General features: G+C 36.8%; 1 long non-coding RNA gene across 1 annotated transcript in view; it reads right to left on the reverse strand.

Moving 5' to 3' along the window:
* Positions 1-7,236: 7,236 nt before the first annotated feature.
* Positions 7,237-25,784, reverse strand: part of LOC141570357 (uncharacterized) — a 271,614-nt gene continuing 253,066 nt past the window's right edge. Inside the window, exon 3 of the long non-coding RNA XR_012494357.1 lies at positions 7,237-7,318. This is a non-coding gene — a long non-coding RNA (uncharacterized LOC141570357). The remainder of the gene's footprint in view (positions 7,319-25,784) is intronic.

Consider the following 25,784-nt stretch of genomic DNA (forward strand, 5'->3'; position numbering starts at 1 on the left):
AAACTGTATGGAGTTCTTATTATAGGTAACATTACTCATAGGAGGAGCCTTTACTCAATATTCATTATGTAATGTTTATGGAATTCTTCTATCCAGTCTAGGGGGTAAGTATAGGTATATCCATTTTAAAAATGAGGAAACAGAGGTTCAGAGAGGTGAAGTGACTTACCTAAGGTCACACAGTAAATTAAATGCATAAGAGGCGGTGCTGGGGTTTGACCCTGTATATCTTTCTTACTTCAGAGCCAATGCTCTTAATTGTTATGAAATCTATCTGCAGAATAGCAAGTCAGCTATTTCCAACATATTTTCTTCCCAACTTAAGAATGTCTCAAGTTCAAGAATCTTTTTCACATATAGCTATGTATAGCTACCTAAACTGGGAAACCTATGCCATGGACTGAATATTTGTATCCCCCCAAAATTCATATGTTGATACCTAATCCCCAATATGATGGCTTTTGGAGGTGGGGCCTTTGAGAAGTGATTAGGTAATGAGGGTGGAGTCTCATAAATGGGATTAGAGCCCTTATAAAAGAGGCCCCAAAGAGCTCCCTCACTCTTTCTGCCATATGAGGATACAGTGAAAAGATCACCATTTGTGAACTAGGAAGTAAGCCCCCACTAGACATGGAATCTGTCAGTGCTTTGTTCTTGGACTTCCCAGCTGCTAGAACTATAAATAGTAAATTTCTGTTGCTGTTCATACCTGGTCTGTGGCATTTTGCTATAGCAGCCTGAACAGACCAAGACATCCCATCCAACTGCTACAGTCAGAGTTCACTTATGTAGAAATTCTAATTAAGAAACAAAAACTAGACTGAGCCTGTAAATGTCTCTCTTCTTCCTCCAGAGAGCTCACTATAAAAGTCATAAAGAGGAAAAAAATAAAGCCTTAACAACTAAGAAAATGGAAAAGTTCATCAGCGGGAAGGTTTTTACAAGTTAAGAAGATGGAGGAGTTGTGCCTGATGGTGCAGAAGGAGAAAGTCACAGCCCAGAATAAGCACGGACGGTTACAGCTAAGGAAGACACAAACCGTCTGGCAAAACCACCAAAAGGTTCAGTGTGAGAAACATCAAGCATAACAAAGGGCAAAAGTGAGAGCCAGAGTTAGACGTGGGACTGAAAACATCGTGGCTAATTGAATATTAGTCAATGGAACAGTGAATCATCACCCTTCAACTCCTCCTCTGCTCTTGAATGCAGCTCTTGCAAGACATCAGACATCTACCTCATATGCAAATATGTCAGAAGTGTCCTCATTTAAGAAATTCTTTATACGGTCACAAAAGAAGATGGTCAATTTTTTGTTTTTGTTTTTAATTTAGGATTTCCCATGATATTATGAGTTCTGTACCTTATCACCCTTAAAAAGAAGCCCAATAGTAATACGGCCATTCTAACTATGTTGATTCTTCCAATCCATGAACACAGAATGTCATTCCATTTCTTTGGGTCTTCTTCAACTTCTTTTACAAATGTCTTATAGATTTCAGCAAATAGGTCTTTCACATCTTTGGTTAACTTTATTCCTAGGTATTTTATTCTTTTTGTTGCAACTGAAAAAGGAATTTTCTTTTTTTATTTCTTTTTCTATGGTTTCATTGTTAGTATATAGAAATGCAATGGATTTTTGTATGTTGATTTTGTACCCAGCAGCTTTGCTATATTCGTTGATAGTTTCTAGTAGCTTTTTTGGTGGAGTCTTTAGGGTTTTCTATATATGTATAGCATCATGTCATCTGCAAAAAGTGACAATTTAACTTCTTCATTCCCAATTCAGATGCCTTTTATTTCTTTCTCTTGCCTGATTGCTCTGGCGAGGACTTCCAATACTATGTTGAAAAGCAGTGGTGATAGGGGACAGACCTGACATTATTATGCTAAGCTAAATAAGTCAGAAAAAGTCAACAGCCATATGATTTCACTTATATGTGAGATATAAAACTGAAAACAATAAAGGACAAGACAAACAAATAAAGAAACAAAAACTCATAGACACAGACAATAGTTTAGTGGTTATCAGAGGGCCAGGGAGGAGGGAGATGGTAGATGAAAGTAAATGGGATCAAATATATGGTGATGGAAGGAGAACTGACTCTCTGACTCTTGGTGGTTAACAAACAATGTAATATATAGATGATGTATTACAGAATTGTACACCTGAAACCTATGTAACTTTACTAACCATTGTCACCCCAATAAACTTCAATTAAAAAAAAAAGGAAAAGAAGCCCAACAATTAAATAGCTCCACCAATATAACACAAATTCCCAGGTTCTTTTTTAATGTCTTTTAAATATAGGCAAATAAGCTAAAGTCACCAGATATTTGAGGAACTCCCCTAGAATATTAAAGAGAAAAAAAATAAACCATAGGAAACATGGTCCCTGGAAAAAACTAATTTGAGGGACAGAGGAAACTTCACACACACACACACACACACACAAACCACAAACAAACAACAACAAAACAACAACAACAACAACAACAAAAATCCTACAAATTTAAATCAATACCCTTAGAGAAATCTAAGAGGACAATGTATCCATAAATTGATATAAAAACAGAAAAATTAGGCATCAGCTTCTAGAAGTACGATAGACTGAATGTTTTGGAAAGACTTCCTTCTGCACACCCTAGATGATGTATAAACTACAACATGCACTGATGCATTGCTGAGCTCACTAAAAAGTGAGGAAAATCCCTAAAACGGAGTTGAAACCAGAATAAGTGAATAGATTCACAAACCAGAATGTTAAGTGAAGAGCAGCTCCTCAGACGATAAGTGCCATAAAACAAAACCTAGAACTTGAGGTTAATGGTAGTATGTGGAATGGAAGACTGTATCTCATACCTGTGAAAAGTTGGAACTGAATCTGAAAACTCCACATAAAGCTGGTACACTGAAGGTGGTGCAGACTCCATGATGATAGCTAGCTAAAAATTTGCCTGGTGCAAAGTGAGCCAACAAGGAAACGTGTCTTTACCATACTTCTAAATAGAAAATAATAGTAATGATGATAATAATAATATCTCCTGAAAATTTTTAACTATAGGCCAGCTCTCAGATGAGTTTGAGACTCAAATTTCTACTGTGTGCAAAGTCATGGAAACAGTATGCCAAGAAATTAAATAAATGGCCTGAGTACAAAAGTGTCCCTGACACTTGTAAGAAGCAAACACTAATTTTTCCTTGAAGAATGCATGATGGACCCAGGCCCCTTGAGATATCAATTAAGTTCAGCCAAATATGATTTTATAATAAAAAATGCCATAAATGTAAGGGAGTAAGCCACAATGACTAAAAGTCAGCAGAACCAACCAACCACAAAACTTAGACTCTGAAGAATCTCAGATATTGGAATAATCAAATAGACTCTAAAATAACTGTGCAAAATTTTTTAAGTTGGTATGAACAAGAAGCAAGATATTATTTTAAAAAATCAAGTGATTGGTAAATAAACCACATTAGCTTCTAAAAATTAAAAATAGAATCTTTAGGATTTAAAACTCATTGGCATTAACTACCTTAAAAACCAGATTAGCATGGTGCTAGAGAAATTGGACATCCACATGCAAAAATAAATAAAAGGGAATCTAGATAGAGACATTATACTCTTCATAAAAGTTAACCCAAAATGGATCATAGCCCTAAATATAAAACACAAAAAGTATAAAACTCCTAGAAGATAAAATAAAATAAAATCTCAATGACCTTGAGGTTGGCAATGACTTTTGATATACCACCAAAGACATGATCCATGATAGAAATAATTGATAAGTTAGACATAATTTAAATTAAAAGCATATGCTCTGTCTTCCTCCAAAGATACCTTTCAAGACACAGTCAAGAAAATGAGAAGAAAGCCACAGACTGGGAGAAAATATTTGCAAACGACATATCTGATAAAGGGACTATTATCCACAATATACAAAGAATTCTTAAAATTTAATAATAAGAAAATGAACAACCTAGTTTTAAAATGTGCAAAAGATATGAACAAACACCTCACCAAAGAAGATATACAGATATCAAATAAGCATATTCTGTACAGCTTTGTAGCCTAGGAGCGATAGACTATACCCTGTAGCCTAGGTGTAGCAGGCTGTACAATAGGTTTGTGTAAGTGCACTCTATGATGTTCGCACAATGACAAAATCAACTAACAACACATTTTTCAGAAGGTATCCCCATCATTAAGCAGCGCGTGACTGTATAAGTTACTACTTTCACCATTTCCATGATAATGCAAGGAACTTAATTACATCAGCTCCTGAACTTTCTATTTTTGACATGTATTTTAATTCTATGTTAGACGTAGACATTGTGTTATAGGTCTCTTATATACTCTTTTTTGTCTCTCTATCCATTTTTTTCTCTTTGTATTCCAGTCTGTATTTTCTATTGATCTATCTTCTGATTTCACTAATCTGTCTTCTTCTGTGTCTATCACGTTAAATCCATCAATTTGGTCCGTTTTAGTACTAAGACCTTCATTTCTCTTTTTAAAATAGATTCAACTTCTCTGGAGAATTTCTCTATTTTGTCATTTCTTGACTTATTAATCACAGTTAATTTAAATGCATGTCTGATTTCTCTAATATCTTCATTACCTGCGGGGCTAATTCTAATACCGGATATTTTATCTTAGTTTTTGGTCATTTGATCCTATATTTCTGCTATGTCTGTTAATTTTTTATTGAATACCAGACATTTTATATAAAAAATGATAGAGGTAATGTGAGGCTCTGGTTGGATTCATCTTTCTCCGGAGAAGACTTCCTTTTAAGCAGGTGGTAAAAGAAGAACAGAGAACCTTAGTCCGTGGTTGGGACTGAGCTTCTCTGAATTTTAATTGTACTCTTGTCTGTTTGCTGGTCTACTTATGGTTCACCTTTACTCCTAGGGTGTAGCTTTCTAAGGATTCCTAAATGGAAGTGTGGAATTACTAACAGCACTGCTTCTCCTTGGTCCCCCTGAGCTCAATTTGTGTTTCCCCAGGGTCCAGAATACTGACAAAATTGCATCTCAGCTTCCCAGTCACTGAGCCACCACTTTTTCTTCTGCTTTGCTCTCAATCCCAAACCCATTCATTACAAATCAGCAAATTCCTCAAAGGTAACAGTACTCTAGAATATCTCACTTCATGGCTTTTCTACATGGTGGAATTGTTTTCTCCTTAAATCCTGGCATCCTTGAAATCTCTCTGAGGTCTTCAAATGTATGCTCTTGGTATTTTGTCAAACATTGCTTCTAGTTGTTACTGATAAGAAAGCTTGTTCACAAAAGCCAATTCCACCATTGGTAGGAATCAATTAAAAATACATACTTTTAAATAAAGCTAAAATACATCATAAATTCATTCTGATATTGCCCATTGAAATTCAGGAACACAGTATTTTTACTTAGCCTTATTAATATTACATCTGTATCTCCTTTATCCCATGACAAAAAAAAAAAATCGTGGTTCTTAATGACACTAAGATAATTATTCATTTGTTTTATTCTATAATACATATATAATAGATAACCATTGGATAATATTATAAAAATAATAACATCAATAAAAATATGATTACTAAAATCAGTTTAAGGCTATTAAAAAAGGGATTTGTTTCATCAAATTGTATTTTATAATTATGTAAACTATTTACAGGATTCTAAAGTCATATCCCTAAAGCAAGGTGTATTCCAAAAATTTTACCTTTTATTCTTATTACCCCTTATTCTGTCCTTTCCTGATTTTTAATAGTTTGCCTTTCGATTGTTTTATAAAACATAATAAAACACATGTATATTTTTATAAACCCCTCTTTCTTAAATAAATGGTAACATAGTGTACCCACATTTTCACCTTAATTTATTTCACCCACCAACATATATTAAAGATTAATCCATTTTAGTATATAATGATAGTCTGCATTTTACAGCTGCATAGTACTCTTTTGTTAATTTTTTCAATAGGCCGTTTCCAATTTCATTTATTATTTATTTAAATAGTTATTACTTTTATTATTTTTTATTATGATTTAAGTACTATTTATTTAATTCTATGATTTAAGTACTATTATTTAATTTATTTAATTATTTCCCTTCTTTTACTTACCCTGATTTACTTTGTTTTTCATTTAGTGTATTAAGGTGTAAATTTGGAACATTGATTTTTTTTTTAAAGGCTACCTGAAGCCTTAGGCAGATTGGAATGCTAGAGTAGATTCCTAACAGAACAACTTCATTCACTCCTTCACTAGGTCGTCTGGAGAGTTCCAAAGTATAATTTCTTTATCAAAACTGTGAGAACTACATTTATGAAAGGAGCCCCCATTATCTTTGAAGAGCTCTGTGGTACTACTCTCTCTATGTCAGGAATGACAGTGGGAAATGCTACCATCAAATTAGGATCCTTGATTTCAGTGGGGATGAGTTTCTGGTGGCAGAGGCCACGTGGTGGTACTTAATCACCAAAGTCTGTGTGGGCATGGTTGCTACAAAGGGCAACAGAGTCAGAGCATTAATCAAAATAGTTTGAGCCACAGAGACCAGCGTTGGCTGACTGATTATGGTACCCCTAGAAATGAAATAGGTAGGCAGACATCTAGAGCCTCATTTGACTGGTGTAAGTAGAAAAGCTCTAAGTCTGGTAAACAGCAAGTCTTCACTTCCCATAACAGAGAGTCACGAATTCTCAGGATTGGGGCATTTCACAGACCAAAAGCCACTTGAATGAGAGAGAGGCTGGATGCCCTTGAGGAAGGCCCTGTTATACCACCAACAATTTATACTATGTATCTTCCCCTTTAGCCTTCTCCAAAGGAGCTGGGGCCATTTACCAGAGTGACTGTGCACTGAGGAAGAGGATTACTGGACAATAGCCCTGAATTGACACTAATTCCTGGAGGCTCAAACTGCCATGTGAGGGACACTAGTCAGAGTAGCGGTTTATGGAAGTCATATAATCAACAAAGTTTGGGCTCAGGTCCACATCATTGTGGATACAGAGTGACCTACAGTGATCTACCTGCTTCTCACAACCAATAAACAAGTGTAACAAGTGTGTGTGTGTAGTTAGCTGGTAAATGCATTCACACTTAAAGTGCATTTTTTTAAAAAAATAAGTAGAGAATAAGCTAAAGTATAGAATATAATTTCATGATATAATAGGTAAGATTAAATTTAGTCAAACATTCATGATCCAAATATCTAATGACAAAATTTATATTAGAAAATCCTACCTTTCCCGATGTATGGAAGCTGAGGGAATTCTCCACCACTGGCCTGCATTACAGGGAATACTGAAGGAGACTATTTGACCTGAAACAAAAAGACAAAAGGGTACAAAACCATGAGCAAGATTACGAACAGGACGACAGAAGCAGAAAATGGCAAGCCCTACACAGAATAGGGCACTATACACTAAACATAATATAAAGGGTAAACAAGATAAAAACATTAAAAAAAAAAAAAAGAAAAGAAAAAGAAAAAAGACAACTTGCTACTGCAACTCAGAAATCAACTCATAGCACAAACAGGGATAATTTGTGACAAAACATAAAAAGGGAGAGAGCAAAGGTCTGAATTTGCAAAGGGGAATGGAGATAAGAAGGGTGCTGAAGAAAGAAGACTACTGTACATATGAAAGTTTCTTCTGAATAAACTTAACAGTAACCACTCAAAAAAAAAAAAAAAAAATCCAGAACTGAGACACATAACATAAAAAAATAGGAAAAAGGGAAAAATCATAGAATTACACTGGACTAAGATAATAAAAAGGCAAAGAAACAATGGAGAAACTGAGCTAACAGAAAACAAAAGATAAAATGGCTATAAGAAATGCTCAAATGTCAATAATCACCCTAAACGTAAATGGACTGTACTGACCAATAACAAAGGCACATAGTAGCAGGTTGGATAAAAAAACAAAACCCAACCATACGCTACCTCCCAAAGACACATTGGAACAACAAAGGAAAATACAGACTCAAAGTGAAAGTGTGGAAAACAATACTCCAAGCAAATGAAATCCAGAGAAAAGCAGGTAAAGTCATATTTAAATCTAAAAAATAGACTTCAGGATAAAAAAGGTAACAAGAGACAAAGATGGACATTTCATATTTATAAAGGGGACAATATAACAAGAAGACATAACACTTATCAATACTTATGCCCCCAATCAAGAAGTACAAAAATATGCAAAGCAACTACTAACAGAACTAAAGGGAGAAACTGACTAAAACAGTAGGTGACCTAAATACACCATTTAACAGCTATGGCTAGATAAGCCAAACAAAAAACCAGTAAGGAAATATCAGCCTTAAATGACACATTAGACCAAATGGACATAATTGAAATTTACAGAGCACTTCATCTTAGAACACCAGACTATATATTCTTGTTTAGTGCACATGGAACATTCTCAAGGATAGAACATATGTTGGGACCCAATACTAGCCTCAGCAAATTTAAGATTAAAATCATACCAAGCATATTCTCTGACCATAAGGCTTTGAAATTGGAGATCAACTTCAAAAAGAAAGTGGGAAAATCCACAAATGCATGGAGATTAAACAATGTACTATTAAAGAACAGCTGGGTCAAAGAAGAAATGAAAGGAGAGATCAAAAGATACATAGAAACAAATGAGAATAAAAACATCCTATCAAAATTATTGGGATGCAGCAAGAGCAGTAAGAAGAGGGAAATTTATATCATCATGGGCCTATCTCAAGAAACAAGAAAAACCCCAAATAAACAACCTAACATACATCTGAAAGAATTAGAAAAAGAAGAAAAAATGAAACCCAAAGTCAGCAGAAGGAAGGAAATAATAAAAATTAGAGCAGAGCTAAATGGAATAGAGAACAAAAAGACAACAGAAAAAAAATCAATGTAACAAAGAGCTGGTTCTTTGAAGAGATTAATAAAATTGACGAACGTTTGTATAGACTCACTAAGGTAAAAAGAGGAAAGACTCAAATAAACAAAATCAGAAATGAAAGAGGAGAATTTACCATGAATACCACAGAAATACAAAGGATCATACGAGAATACTATGAAGGACTATATGTCACCAAATTCAATAACCTAGAAGAAATGGACAAGTTTTTAGAAACATATAGCCTTCCTAGACTGAATCACAAAGAACTGAAAAATCTAAATAGACTGATCACCAGTAAAGAAATTGAAACAATTGTCAAAAACCTTCCCAAAGGCAAAAGTCCAGGACCAGATGCTTCACTAGTGAATTCTACCAAACATTCAAAGAGGACTTAATACATGTCCTCCTCAAACTCTTCCAAAATATTGAAGAAGAGGAAATACTTTTTAACTCATTTTATGAGGCCAACATTACTCTGGTACCAAAACCTGGTAAGGACAACACACACAAAAGAAAACTATAGACCAGTATCTCTGATGAACATAGATGCAAAAACCCTAAACAAAATTCTACCGAATCAAATACAATGCATTGAAAAGATTATACATCATGATCAAGTGGGGTTCATTTCAGGGGTACAAGGATGGTACAACATACACAAATTGATCAACGTAACACACCAGATAAACAAAATAAAAGATAAAAATCATATCATAATATCAATAGAAGCAGAAAAAACATTTGGCAAGATACAATATCCATTTATGATTAAAATACTTAATAAAATGGGTATAGAAGGAAAGTACTTCAAAATAATAAAGGCCATATATGACAAACCCTCAGCTAATATCATACTTCATAGTGAAAAACTGAAAGCTTTTCCTCTACGTTCAGGAGCATGACAGGGCTGTCCCCTATCACCTCTGCTTTTCAACATAGTGTTGGAAGTCCTCGCCAGAGCAATCAGGCAAGAAAAAGAAATAAAAGGCATCCAAATTGGAAATGAAGAAGTTACACTGTCACTTTTTGCAGATGACATGATTTTTTATACAGAAAACTCTAAAGACTCCACCAAAAAAACTATTAGAAACAACAAAAGAATACAGTAAAGTTGCAGGATACAAAATCAAAATACAAAAATCCATTGAGTTCCTATATACTAACAATGAAATTTCAGAAAAAGAAGTGAAAACAAAAATAAGAATTCCTTTTGCAATTGCAACAAAAAGAACAAAATAGGAATAAACTTAACAAAGGATGTAAAGGATCTATACACCAAAAACTGTAAGACATTCTTAAGAGGAATTGAAACCAACACAAAGAAATGGAAAGATATTCTGTGTTCATGGGTTGGAAGAATCAACATAGTTAAAATGGCCATATTACCCAAAGCAATATACAGATTTAATGAAACCCCCATCAAAATCTCAATGGCATTTTTTCAAGAAATAGAACAAAAAATTATCAGATTTATATGGAATCACAAAATATCCCGAATAGTCAAAGCAATCCTAAGAAAAAAGATCAAGGCTGGAGGTATCACACTCCTTGACTTCAATTTGTGCTAACAAGTGACAATAATCAAAACAGCATGGTATTGGCAGAAAAACAGACACATAGACCAATGGGATGTAATTGAAAACCCAGAAATAAACCACATATATATGGGCAGATAATTTTTGACAAAAGAGCCAAACACATACAATGGAGGAAAGAAAGTCTCTTCAGTAAATATTGATGGGAAAATTGGAAAGCCACATGCAAAAGAAACCAGACTGCTATCTGTCACCATATACCAAAATTAACTCAAAATGGATCAAACATCTAAACATAAGACCTGAAACAATAAGTTGCATAAAAGAAAGTATAGGTACTAAACTTATGGACCTTGGGTTCTAAGAGGATTTTATGAATTTGACCTCAAAGGCAAGGGAAGTAAAAGCAAAAATAAATGAACGGGACTATATCAAACTAAAAAGTTGCTGCACAGCAAAAGAAACCATCAACCAAACACAGAGGCAACCAACCAAATGGGAGAAGATATTTGCAAACAACCCCTCTGATCATGGGCTAATATCAAAATATATAAAGAACTCGTACAACTGAACAACAAAAAAATGAACAATCCAATTAAAAAATGAGCAGAGGACCTGAACAGATACTTCTCCCAGAGACATACAATTGGTCAACAGATATATGAAAAAAGGCTCAACTTCACTAGCTATTAGGGAAATGCAAATCAAATCCACAATGAGATAAACCTCACACCTATTAGAATGACTATCATTACCAAGACAAATAATAAGTGTTGGAGAGGCTGTGGAGAAAAAGGAACCCTCATACACTGTTGGTGGGAAAGTAAATTGGTACAGCTGCTATGGAAAACAATATGAAGGTTCCTCAAAAAATTAAAAATAGAACTACCATATGACCCAGCAATCTCTCTTCTGGATAACTACCCAAAAAATTTGAAAACATTTATCTGTAAAGATATACAGAGGGTGCCAAAAAAATGTATACACGTTTTAAGAAAGGAAAAAAATGGGTTAAAATTGCAATACTCAATATATACTGATAACAAAAGATAAATACAAGTCACGTTTGACTTCTGCAGTTACAAGAGGTGCTCAAAATGGTTACCATCAGTGTAATTTTAATACAGTTTTATTCCTTTCTTAAAATGTGTATACATTTTTTTTGGCACCCTCTCTATGTACCCTGAATTTCATTGCAGCATTATTTATGGTGGCCAAGACATGGTAAACAACCAAGGTGCCCTTTGATAGATGATTGGATAAAGAATATGTTGTATATACACACAATGGAATACTAGTCAGCCATTCAAAAAGATGAAATACCACCATTTGCGACAATATGGATGGATCTTGAGATTATTATGCTAAGTGAAATAAGTCAGACAGAAAAAGTCAAGAACCATATCACTTCATTCATATGCAGGATACAAAACAGAAAGCAACAAAGGAACAAGACAAACAAACAAACAAAAACTCATAGACAACAGTTTAGTGGTTACCAGAAGGTAAGGAGGTAGGGGGCCGTAGAAGAGGAGGAAAGGGGATCAAATATATGGTGACATATAGAGAAATGTACACTTAAAACCTATATAATTTTACTAACCAATGCCACCCCAGCAAATTTTATTTTTTTTTTAAAAAGAAAAGAAAATATTGTGGGCCTTTGGGTGTGAGGGCCTGCATCTTCCCCTCCCCAGGAGACCTCATGCCGATGGGGCGCATGCTGATTGACAGGAGCTCTCTTTCAGGGAGTAAAGGAAAAGCACTAGAAATCACAGTTTCAGAGCTTCCCCCATATTTCACTGTCACGAGATACTAAACTATGTCAAGGATAGGAAATGAGGTTCTAACTCTTAAATTAAACGTAGTGTGAGATGTGAAACTTGCCCCTCCCCTTCAATAACTGTGCAGAACTACCATGCCTAACAGTACTGATTATTTTCAATGGTGCTTTCCAAATCTGATGCTTATTTTAAGGCATTATTTGAAAATGTATTTTGTATCCTCAAATTGTTCTCTCTCTAATAATGAGGATGCCTATATGTCCTGATTTTCCCATGATGGTCCTACATTAGGCCTATGTCCTGATATCTCATCCAAGTTGAGCACCCAACACTCTATCAAAAGTATCACTGTCTAGAGGATAAATTAAATAGTCACCTTATATAACTCAGGGGGCCCTTTACCTATGTGAAGTTTCATGATCTTTTTTTTGAAAAAGGGAAAGAAATGTGGAAATGTGGGAGTCTTTGCTATGAGATTGACAAAAGATCAAATATCTTTTCAATCAAATAGGATAAGGTTAAAGACCTATTCTTATCCTTGTGTTTCTGAGCCCATAAAATGTGACACAGGATGAGATTCTCACCCTAGTTGTCCGTAAGAGTGATTTCTTATTACAAGAGATGGACTTCAACCTCATGGTAAATTAGAAAAAATAAATGCTGAAGTCTGTTTTCACTCTCACTTTTAAACCAGTTTGGCAATAAATCAATCCCATGCTTGGCCTTTTGGTAAGTTATCTCCAAGTCAGAAGAGTGAGGGCTCTTAAGTGCTGCAGAGGTGCCAGGGGTCCATATTCAAAGGTCTCCTTTTCACTAACCTGTTGTAGGTCTTAAAGTGACATTACAGAGCACCTACCACTGCCTGTGTCACAAACTCGTATATCAACATCAGGAGCAGAAGCAGTGAAGTCAGATGCTTCTGGTGGCAAGGCAGCTACCGGGTTTAGATTAGAACACTTGTCAGCATAAACGAGCCATTGCATGAGATGGGGACCTTCAAACTGAGAGTAGTTGAAGGACGGTCATATCAAACTTGGCTTTGTTTTCCTTCTATAACCACGTGCCCTTCTCCCCTTCCGCTATCCCACTATGTCTGTGAAATCCCTTCCCATCCTCCAAGGCTCAGAGAGAAGGCTGCCCATTCAGGAAGCCTTCTCCCATTGGCTCTTATAATATTTTACGCCTCTCTCATAGCTCTTACCCTCTCTTCCTAAAAATGATATTTAGCTCCATGCACACCTGCTTCCATGACCAATGAGTGTAAGCGCCTTGAGAACGGGAGCATGGTTTGTTCATCTTTGAATCATCTCAGCTACTAGGACACTGTGTACTGTAACAGTAAATATGTTATTTTATTGAATGATGTTCACGATCTGATGTTTGGAAAGACTCTTTCAGGGATCTAGTTGAGTGCTCAAGATGAAGGTAGGTCTTAACATGTAGAGCCGCTATTCCTAGATTTTCTTTACAATGTCTTATGGTCTTCCAGATAGGATCCAAACGACATCAGAAGTAGAGTGACTGGAAGGTAACACCCAGTGCATTTAAACATTGCTGTTAACACAGCTGTGTAACACTTGGTTTAGAGAGTACATGATACATGACAAGTAAAATGATCAGCCTCTGCTGCATTCATGGCCTGGGGCAACAATTTGTTAGCCTTTTCCCACTACTGGTGTATTATGCCACAATAAGCAGTAGAATGCACCATCCTTGAGTGTGTAACTGGATGAACAATTACATCTGAATACGCTCATGTAACTATGATCCTGATCAAGATGGAGAATATTTCTAACATTGTGAAAAGCTCCCTTGTGTTCTTTCACAATCAATAACCACTCCTTCCCTAGAAAAATAACAACTCTTCTGACTCTTATCACCATAGATTAGTCTTGGCTCTAATTCATATGAATGAATTCACAGTATGTGCTCTTTTTTGCGTGGCTTCTTTCATTCAACATTATGTCTGTGGATTCATTTGTGTTGTTATGTGTAGCTATAGTTAATTCACACACACCCACACACATCCAGGGTGCTGAAAAAAATGTACACATTTTAAGAGATGTATCTATGTATTATTTTCGAAGTTGAATTATGGTGCCAATGTGTAGAATGATGTTAGCTCAAAAGATGACATTCATCAAATGAACGCTAGCATCATTCATTGTATTACAATTTTAATACAGTTTTTTCCTTTCTTGAATGTGCATTCATTTTTTTGGCCATATATATATATATATATATATATATATATATATATATATAATCAGTTTTTCAAAGTAAATTTTACCACTTTACACTCCTAGCAGTGTATGAGAATTCCACTGTTCTCCATCAACTTGTTGACTTGCTGTCACTTGTTATTATCAACTCTTCTTTTTTTTCAATTCTTTTAATTTTAGTCGTTCTAATGGGTAACACAGTTATCTTATTGTGACTTTATATTTTCCTTATAAATACTGACGTTGAGCCATTTGCATTTGTTAATTAGCTCTCTGGATACTTGTTTTTGTGAAGTGCCTGTTGAAGGAACAGAGGATTAATGCTGAGAGGCAGTGACTACTTTCAGGACAGGGAGGAGGGAAAGGGAATTCATGGGTAACAGCCGGGGGTGCCCATCACCCATCTCACTGCACAAATCAAACAGGAGCAAGTACTTGATTATTTAATTTAACGTGACTTTTACAAAGACGAACATGTATGACCAAGTGTACACAAACCTCCCGAAAAAAAAGTTATATCTGTTGTTGCTGTTTCAAAAAGAAAAGACAAATTAAAGAAATGCTCCTGGATCTGAACAGGTGGAAGAAGGAAAGAAGTTTTCAAGAAAAAAATTGTGGATAAGCTTTTAAAATCGTGGAGGAAGAGAGATTGGGATAAATATGGTACATGGGAGTCTGATGAGAGCCGATGGCAATGACACATCGCTATTCTATCCAAGAGAACAAGTGGGTGTGGATATGAGAACTGATGGCACAGTGCTTTTCCTGAACATTTCCTCTCTAACCCAACAGGTGGTGTCTATGCTAATCAGAAACTCATTGGGTACGATTCCTTACCAGTCATAACTGCCATTTAATAATTTTAGGCTGGAACTGGAGTGTGGGCACCAGAAGTAAAGAAATAAGCAGTATAGACTAGCAAATTGCTTTCCTAATTATTGAAGGAGAGGAAAAAAAACCTGTTTGGGGAGAACAATAGGTTTGATTCCCAAGCATGAGCTACATAAAAAGGAGCCTGCCTGAAATCTTGCTCTGTGTGTGTGTGTGTGTGTGTGTGTGTGTGTCCATCCCTTGTACAGACCTGTCACCTCCTTGGCCCTGACTTTCTCACAAGCTGCCTAAGTTGCCCCTTCCAATTAGATCTCCTCCCCTAGGGTTCCATTGCTTGTCTGAAGGCAGTGATGATTCCCTAGGGTCCAGCTGCCTGTCTACAGAGATGGTCACTTCCCCAGAGCTCTGCAACCTCTCAGGGCTTAGTTACTTGTTTTCCCACTTTCACTCATGAAGCAGACTGAATGCCCAGTTGCAATCGTGACCTGCTTTTATAGGATTGCTCATCTCCCACAAAAATGTAGACTATCAGAGCCAGTAGGACCTGATTGCTCATCCAAGATCTTCATTTAGCAAATGGAGAAACTGAGGCCCGGAGAGGTGAAGCAAACTGCCTAGCAGTGAGTGACGGAGCTCGGATTGGCACCCACAACTCCAGGCCCCTGGGTCACTTCCTTTGCCTCTGTTATCATGGTTACATTGATTTTGTTCTTAGGTTTCTCCCACTCCTCCCAAACCTTGCCCCAACAACTTGTTTGCAGAAAGTAATACAGACTGGAATAATCATTTTGTAGTTTAGAGTCTGTCAGGCAAGCATGAGTAAATCCAACCCAAGCTGGCAAATCATGAAGTATCTCTGAAAATTTGCTAACTAGAACGAGAGTTTTAGTTTCTCTATGTGGCTGCAGAAGAAAACACTTTAAAACATCAGTGATTATGCATAAAATACAATGGATATTTTGCCCAGTTATTCTTTGAGTTTGCCTTAAATTTCTAAGCAAAACAGTACTATTTTTGAATTCTGAATTCGACAGTAATAAAAAACGGCAGTTCTGAAGGTGAAGTCTGAAATACACCAGGAAATAAACGGCTTCTTTTCAAATCTGGCGATCATTTCCGTTGGTCAGGGAATTCAGCCCTTCTTTGTGGTCTTAGGCATAACAGCGAAGTACCTAGAGATGGTCGTCACCAGTTTTTGTTCAGTCATTGTTTACTTGCCCTAGTATTGAAGCTGTTGCGGGGAAGGAAAATATGGCTTACGAAATAGAGTTATTTTAATAACTAACATGGTTCTTAGGTGCTCTGGCAAAATAATATAAGTTTGTATAATTAGAACCCAAAGACTGAAGTGAAGGTGATAGCTGAAGTGAGGAAGAACAAAGAAAGACACAATATTGAAACAAAGTTCAGTTCATCTCATTATCGAACTTTAGTGCTGCACAGGTGTTGTAACTTTACACCTACAAACACTCCTGTACCTTGATATTTTATATAATATGACAAATAGCCATACTTTGAAGGAGGTAATAGAGTATAAGATGATTCAACTGGGAAAAACTCTACTAGCTTATGTATGAGTAATTAGGCTGATAACCTCCCTAAACAAAGATAGGATGGATACACTGGGTTCTCTACTGCCCAGGAATCCTGGGCCCACAGTTAACCACTAGCTTCCTCCTTTGGCGGGATTTTATTTCCCACAGATGGCTCCACCTCTGGATGCTCCCCAGTAGTTCAGTACAGTTATTAAATTAAGGTTGTTGACGGCTATTTGTTGAAACCATTTTAAGAGCTGTTCCCTAGTGAATGGGGCAAATGTCACCTATATAGCATAGGCTATAGGTTACTATTTTGTCTTCAATTAAGTACAGACAGTACTTCCACTTCTGATTCATAATGCACCTTGGGTCATGGGACAGCTCAGGGCTCTCAGATAAAGGGACACATAAATACCATTCTTTGCTTCTGAACTGAAATCTGTACGCACTCATTGGATTTCTTTAATTCTATAAAAATGTGTTGCGGTTATGAGTATTATTTCTATTTGCAAGATTCTTGATTGTAACTTTAAAAATACAGCAACTTCCCTCTCAAACAAATGGACAAATGAGATAAACCCTGTAGATTTTTATTTTATTTTATTGTATTTCTTTGAGAAAAGAAATGGTAAGAAGCCAACATGGCCACTACTGTTTTTTTCTAAATATTGCTGTGATAGGCATAACTGATGCTCTGTCTTTCCTGTGTGTGAAACTGCATTCCTGATGCTGCATTAACACTTACATCACAATTTATCTGAGGGGCCAATCTGCCAGAGAAAGGGCCCTCTCTCTCCTCCATTCCTTTCAATGGACGGATGTGCTGCTTTGTGCAGGACAGGCTCTGATTGTTACTATGGTTTTCTCCACTTCAGAACTGAGTCGTGGGCATTTTAAATGTAAAACACCTGTATTGTGGTATAGCTTGGAGGACAAAAGAACACTGGGCTGGGAAATAAAAGAATTTAAATCTGATCTGTTACTACTGCTCTGTGCACATTGAATGTGATACAAGTACGCTGAGCCTCAGTGCTCACATCTATGAAATGTGACCAAGAACTCCTTTGAGGATTAAATATGTATATGGCAACGCATTCTAAAGCCCAATGTTCTATAGATAGGAACGGCTACTATTATTTTATTGCTATTAGTTAATATTCCTAGCACAATCGAAATTCCTAGTAATTATGATCTTGAAGTTTCCACTGGCACAAGTGGAAACAATGAAGGTTCCAATCAGTGAGATTTGGGGGAATTGATAAGCAATACTCAAGGACAAGCACTTTGATCTTATAGTTTTTCAGACTGAATTGAAAAGGGCAAAAGTCTGAGGTAAGGAAACCAGCTGGAAGGCTACTGTGGGTGATGCAGGGGGTGGGTGATGGTGGTCTGAACTAGGAGAGCAGCAGTGGGGATGGGGGGAAAAGGAGATGGAGCAAGAGAGAGTGGAGGGGAGAATTGACAGGACTTGCTGATCAACTGGATACGAGTGCTGAGTGAAAGGAAAAGAACGGGGTATGGAATGCCCTTCACTGAGCTATGGAGAGAAAATGTGGAGGGGATGAGATGAGTTCAGTTTCTGGCTTGAGTTTGACAGGTCAGTGGTACATCCAAATAGAAATTCCAGTAGGTGACTACATATATGGGTCTGAATCTCAGGGAAAAGATCGAGGTTGGAGTTAGAGAGAGATGAGTGTATGTATAGTAGTTGAAGTCCGGGAGTTGGATGAGAACAGAGTAAAGATCTGAGTGATCACAGACGTCCAGGAGCAGAGGGAGGAAACAGTCCAGCAAGTTGCCAAAAGATGGCAAGAAACTTGACTCTAAACCACCAGGAGCAAAAGGAAAAAGGGAAACATGGTCAGTGACAAACAGCCATAAGAACAACAACAACAACAAAATGTTATTTAAGACAAATGCAACTGTTCTCAATACTAGGACTAGATAGAAATACTTTGTGTGTTTTCTCAGAAGGAGAGAAGCAGGTGGCAACCAGGTACAGCTATGTATCTCATGGGGGCTCTTTATTAGATCACAGCATAATGTGGGCTGATTACTTTGTTCTCTGGGTCATATTGATAAGGAAGCGTTTTCTAGTTATCAGAAGTGAAGAGCACTCTATCACGACGCAGTGAGCTCCCTGTGAGAGGCAGCTCATGTCAGCCTTCAAGGTTTGGTAAATAGAGTGAGCTTTCTGTGTGTGTGTGTGTGTGTGTGTGTGTGTGTGTGTGTGTGTAAACATAGTCATATGCATATATTTACGGGCCATTCTTTGCCTAAAACATTAAGAGACAGAAACTTTAGCTAAAATCATAGAACCTATTTCAATGTATCTTTGGACCAAGCAAAGAATATTATGAATAAATGAATGAACAGATTAAATATAAGTCAATGAACAATTAGAATGAAAATATAGAGCTCAAGTTAAAGGGAAAATGGGATTTACTATATTTCATCAATTCAAAAATGTGTACTTTTTGCTTTCAAATTTCAATATCTCTGAAATCAGACTGCTTTTTAAAATCAATGAAGTCTCACATGGTGGTCAGCACAGCAGTGGTTTGGTTGAGATTGCTTATACCGTTGGTTCTAAAACAGTGTGTGAACCTCCCCGGCCCCGGCCCCCTGGCCCCCAGCAGCCGCAGCAGTACGTTGGAATCTGTACGAAGTGCGCATTCATAGACTCCATCCCAGACTTTACTGAAGCAGAAATCTGAGTCAGGAGTCTGTGTCTTAATAAGCCCGCCAGGTGGTTCTGAGCACACTTGCATTTCAGAACCACTGGCTTACATGCTTAAAAGAACATAAAAGTGCTAACATCAAAACCTACCGAACAGGTAGGTATCAAGGCTTAGAAGACAATCTAGGGGACAATAATAAAGCACTCTATTAACCTCTAAAAATCCAGATGGTTCTGTGGTGGGAAAGACATGTTTAACAATATTTCCAAGGCTGGGCCAGCTCTACATCATTGCAAAGCCAGCCAGGAGCCCACAACAAATTTCTTTTAGTGTATTTATGGATTTCTTTAAGAAATGCTGCTTCTTCAATGCATGCAATGGCATGGAGCATGATATTGTGCGGAAAAGCTTCGTCAGAGTTGATGGAGTAAAAACAAAATTCAGAAGAGTAACACTCTAAATGTGAGGACGTTTTAGAAATACCCACTTTTTAAAATATTTTCCTTTTCATGCATACATATGGAGGATAAACTATAAAAAATGTTTAGTGGCATCTAAATAAGCATTTTCAAGAAGTTTAAAATAAGAATTCTAAGTGATCAGAAACATAGTGTCACCTTAATTGTCAGCTTTTTTTCTTTCTCAATGTATATATATAAAATAATAGTGCATCTCACAGTCTTTCATCTTAGTTTGATGAAATACAGTAAGTCACATAAATATTAGGCCTTTCTTGTTAGGTGCTTATCAGGGCCAAATACACTTTGTTTTTAGGGAAGTTCCAAATTTTATAACACTGTAGCCTCCTGATTTGTTGTCTTCATGGAGAAAATGGTCAAGGTCAGAGAAGAAGAAAGGAACATTCTTAGAGGAGCTAAACAAGTTTTCCAGGTCTCTAAATGCTCCTGTCACATTGCAGAAGTAGAACTACTAGAAGTAGGCACAGACTATTGGTCAAAAGCACATGTTTTGGATTCTAATTAACCTCAGTTCAAATCCTGGTCTTATCATTAGTTAGCTCTGAGGCTTCAGACAAATCATTGAACTTCTCTGAGACTCAATTTCCTCTCCTGTAAAACGGGACCCATGTTCATAGAGTTGTGGTGATGACTGAGGTAGGTAATTCATATAAATGCTTACAGAACACCCGGAGCATACTAAACACTCAGGTGTTGGGAAGTAATACTATATTAGTTTGGTGCAAAAGTAATTGCAGTTTAAAGGTTAAAAATAATTGCAAAAACTGCAGTAACTTTTGCACCAACATCATAATTGCCTGCAATCTGCCGTGTAACCTTACTCGTCCACTGTTCTCAGGGTGGCAGCCCAAGGGGGCTCTGCCCAAAAGGACAACAAAGGGAAGCCCTTGGTGACTCGGTAACCGCTTGAACCTGCACAGGAAGGGTCAGCCCAGCTTTTATTCTGATGAATGAAACTCTCCTCGTGGAGAAAAATTTCAAAGCCATGTCAAAACCTCCAGAAAGTGAGTCAATTAAAGAGTCTTTCTAATCACATGATACATTATCAAAATGAAAATACTTTTTCATTAGAGAAAAGCATTTCAGAGGTTATAATTCTTCTTGATGGCGAGGATCTTTGAAGAAAATGACTAGTAGTCAGAGACAAGCATATTTCAAAGTGACTCATCCATCCTCGATTGAATCAACAAGGAAATTATTTTTCTTTCCTGAACCAGCATCCAGAGCATCACAAAAAACTTGCTTTGAGTCCTCAGAGTGCCTCTTCCTTGATGAATAATGTCGGCACAGAAAGATAAAGAGAGCATCTGGAAGAAGTGATGTCACACAGGTTTAGGATTTATTCTTTTCCTCTGTAGAACGTCGAATGCTGTCATGACGTTAGGAACTCGGAATTGTGGGCTCGGATCTGAAGGACAGGAAACATACATCCCTGTATCCAAATAATATCTGTCTCTCAAATATTTTGCTTTAGCTATCGATCTACTTGACTCTCTGAACTATAATTTGAAGTTTACAGATAAAAAAATGTGCTTAAATTAGATGTGCTTGTTCATGATAGATAGATAGATAGATAGATAGATAGATAGATAGATAGATAGATAGACAGACAGAATCACTGTCCCTCTTAGTGAGTGCCACAAGGTTTGTAGGTTATCTGGGATGAATTTTTACTTCAATCCAATGTCCCCTGGTCCTACCATTTCCTGTCTTGTCTCCTCATTCTCTCTTGATTAATAATGAAATAATAGTCATTATGGAAAAATAATTTCACTATAAATTTAAACCATGATGAAAAGTATACTCTTCAGAATGTTAATGTTCCAAATACAGACGTATTTAAGAGAGGTAGCATTTGGGGATAATGACACCACTGAGGATGGAGCTAATGATGCTGTACCACAGTGATATTAAAGAGTGAGATTAGTTTGCCAACCTAGGGTGAGCTTCCAATGTGCTTATCTGTTTCACGGTAGCACCATGGGTCCAAAGTCTCACCTCAGCTTTTCATGCTCAAAAACTTGTTTTAATTTGTTCCATCAGGAATGACTGTATACTTAGTATCTGACTTGTCCTAACCAAACGCATAAGTGGCTGATTTGTAAAGCAAATGTCAACTTGCTTACACTATGGAACATCTTTCCAGTGAGCAGAGCCCCTGTGCCAGCTCCCCACAGTATTCCTATTTCCTGTATTAAGGTGCCCTAGTAACCAAATAATTAATCAGAATGCTGTTTTTATATTATGGAATCAGGGCAAGAATGGCATTGAGGCATGTTACATCTTTTTATCCCTATGGGGCCTTGTCCAATAACCAATAATGTCTATTAAATTAAAGCTGTTATATTTCATCCGGGATACTTTCTACCTAAGAAGACACCTATCTATTGACCAGAACACACATTTCAGTCTCTTATGCACAGTTCCTTTGAAAGTGTCAGATTGGATACACATGTGTTTCTCGTTTCATTAGGAGCATATCTACAAACTAGGTAAACTCTGCTGATATTCTTATCTATTTGCTCTATTTTTACTAGTTTTAGTTTCAAAGCATAATCTTTTGGGGACCTTGCCTCAAATTTTGATTCAGGCATACTATATGATATTCTGACTATAGACTATACAGAATCTTAGAATCGGGTCTTCTCTTGTTGAAAGAAATCTATTTCTTTGTTTGTTTGTTTATTTGTTTGTTTTAGATTTAGTAATTTTTATTAAATTTATTGGGGGTGACATTGGTTAATAACATTATATAAGTTTCAGGTGTACAATTCTATAATACATTATCTGTATATTGCATTGTGTGTTGACCCTATTTTAAAGACCATTGGGTCCAGCTTCTCATCTTACGCTTGAATCCTCTGTGTTATGTCAGTCTTTGGGGTCATTTGGAGATTATTTGTTTATGCATTCTGATGGGAAAATATCATTGTGACCTGATATTTCTGTTGAACACGAAATCCAACAAAGACATAAACTCTCTGTAAAAATAATTGCTGTTTTCTTTCAAATGTTACCTTCACTATGAACTTTTTGTTTCTTCAGCCGAATGACCGAGGAATCACTTTTTTTCCCCAGCTACCTGTCTTAATATGGTTTCCTGCTTTTGGCAGCTGTTCTAAAATGAAAGTGTCCTGCTGCCAATATTTTCTTCCTGAAATTAACTACTTTTGATGGGAAAGTGAGCACCAATGTTTGAACCAGCACTGACCCCCATCAGTTAGTCAGTCTGGTCAACTCGTTAGGTCCTGAATGAAGTCTGGATTACAGATAAAAAGCACAGATGAACCAGGAGACGAGTCTTGTGGCCAGTGAGGAGCTCAAGTGGCCATTTACAAACAGCATAGTCCTAAAGCTCTCTGCCTGAAGGGTCACCTCAGAGACTTTAGAAAAAGGGCTCATCAGTTCAAGGGAGAAGAAGTACTTAGATGTTGGCCGTATAGATTATATAGAACCACTTTGATTTCTTAGATTGATGTGCTGTTACAGAAGACAGAGGTGAATGCAGATGAAACAGCAGACAAAGATGTCAAAAATCAGAAACCTATTGCTCAGGGGAGAAAAGAAGACAGGGTTTTAGGATGGGGAAATATTGCTCACTAATTTGCTCTCTTTTCTCTCATTCCCAACAAAAGGAAGTACTTTGAAGAGGCAAAAAGAGGATTCGGTCATATTTAACATATATCTAACAGTTTGGCATACGATCTGACAAGAAAAAATATGAGTTACAGAAAGTAGATATATAAACTAGCATTTAACAGGTGTTTCAATGTGACATATACATATTAGGCAACTTTCATTAATATGAGCAGTGCTAAGCACTGGGGATATAAAAATAAATATACCCTGATTCTTTTCTTAAAAGAGAGGATGGGTTAGTGTGGGAATAAACAGATGGTTACCCCATGATGGAATACATGTGCGAGTGGGATTAAGACCAAGGTGGTCGGCAAATCTATAGGCTAACTGATGTAACTTGGGTGGAATCTGAAAAGGGGATTTGTGGGAAATGTGATGCTTTTTCACATGCCTCCTCCATCTTTTTTTTTTCTTAATAAACTTAATTCTTTAGAACAGTTTTAGATTTACAGAGAAATTCAAAGATAGTATGAAGAGTTTCCATATCTCCTGCCCCCAGTTTCCCTTATGAAAATCTTACATTAATATAGTACATTTGTTATAATTAATAAACTAATATTGATATATTGTTAAGTTGGTAATTTATTCAGATTTTCTTAGTTTTTCTGAATGTCCTTTAGCTACTCCAGGATCCCATCCAGGACACCACTTTACATTTACTTGTCATGTCTCTTTAAGCTCCTCCTGCCTGAGTTTCTCAGATGTATCTTGCTTTTGATGACCTTGAAAGTTTGCAAGTGTACTAGTCATTTATAAAATGTCCCTCCATTGGGATTTGTCTAATGTTTTTCTTATGATGAGACTGGGGTGATACATTTTTCAGAGACAGACCAGAGAGTTTAAGTGCTGTTTTCACCACATCATGTCAAGAGTGCACACAACCAACAAAACTTTGCACCGTTGGTGTTCACTTTGATCCCCTGACCACCTGGCTGACTTACTGTGTGTCAGCTTTCTCCACTGCAAAGTTGCTCCCCGAATCCCAGTACCTTTCCATGCTGCCCTCCTTGGAAGGAAGTCACTGTGCACAGCCCAAACTTGAGTACTGGGGGGTTAGGCTCCCCCTCCTCAAGGGGAGAGTGTCTTTATCAATTGTTTGGAATTCTTCACAGATTTATCTCTTCTCTCCCATTAATATATTTATTCAATCATTTACTTATATCAGATTGAACTCATGAATATTTATTTCAATTTGAGTTTTAATCCAGTTTTATTTTATTTTGTTGCTCAAATTATTCCAGCTTTGGCCGTTTGGAACTCTTTCAATTGGTGCCTCTGTCCCTTTGATATAATCTCATCATTATGGGTTTTGTTTTCTCTTTTTTCTTTTTTTGAGCACTTTTGTTACTTTCTGGAACTCCAAGATGCTCCAGTCTCAATTTGTATATTTCCTGCCATTCTTCTATCTTTTGAAAGATAAGTATAGTCAGTTCTGTTATAAAGTTTGTTTTAAAGATGTGCATTTGTTCCAGCATGACCAATATATTAGGGAATAATTTGAACATGATACCAATTTAATATTTATTTATGTATGAGAATCACTGAGGTAAACACAGAAAACTGCACTCTGCTGAAATGAGCTGCATAAAAATAACAAAATGAACACGTGCACACACCTCAAACATCTAACAGCTTCCTCTATTCACTGTGGGTGTGAAGAGCCACACTGATCCACATGTAGTGTTAGAACTTCCCTTCGGATTTCACATAACCCTGCTTCCCCCAGTTCACAGGCTGCAGCTCTTCCGTTGCTCACTTCCATAGCAAGTGTCAGGTCTTTTTCAAGGTGAAGTGCCATGTTTATTATAGCATTTGTGTTTTTCTTAACCATTTCATACACGAGGTCTGACAATTAAGTTTGCAAACTCATCCCAGAAAAAGTACTACATACCTCATTGCTCAATATCATTATGGTCACCTTCGAAGTCCTCCCCTTGGGAAGCTATGCACCGACGCCAGTGCCTAGTCCACCCTTCAAAGCAATTTTGGAACTTTTTCTGGAATAGGCATCAGAGCTCTCATCATATTACCCTTGATGTCCTGAATGTCATCAAAATTCTTCCTTTCCATATTTCCTTTATCTTCGGGTAAAGAAGGAAATCATTAGGGGTCAGATCAGGTGAGTAGGGAGGGTATTCTCATACAGTATTTGTTTACTGGCTAAAAACTCCCTCACAGACAGTGCCGTGTGAG

The sequence above is a fragment of the Rhinolophus sinicus genome, linkage group LG03 (assembly GCF_036562045.2).
Source record: "Rhinolophus sinicus isolate RSC01 linkage group LG03, ASM3656204v1, whole genome shotgun sequence".
NCBI lineage: Eukaryota > Metazoa > Chordata > Mammalia > Chiroptera > Rhinolophidae > Rhinolophus > Rhinolophus sinicus.